Here is a 284-nt window from a genome sequence, read left to right on the forward strand (position 1 = left end):
ACACCGGGGGGACACCGGGGGGACACGCGGGGAGAGGGCCGGGGCGCCCCCACACACACACGTGGGTGCCCCGGGCAGCGCCGGCGCCGGCCCCGAGACCCTCCAAATCACTGAGGTCCCCCCCAGTTCACTGTGACCCCTCCCACACATGCCTTGAGACCCCCCCCCAAAACACTGAGACCCGCCAAATTCATTGTGACCCCCCCCCCACACACACACATACCCTGAGACCCCCCTAAATCACTGAGGCCCCCCAAATTCATTGTGACCCCCCCCACACCAAA

Source organism: Pyrgilauda ruficollis, unplaced genomic scaffold, assembly GCF_017590135.1.
Source record: "Pyrgilauda ruficollis isolate IOZ18807 unplaced genomic scaffold, ASM1759013v1 scaffold195, whole genome shotgun sequence".
NCBI lineage: Eukaryota > Metazoa > Chordata > Aves > Passeriformes > Passeridae > Pyrgilauda > Pyrgilauda ruficollis.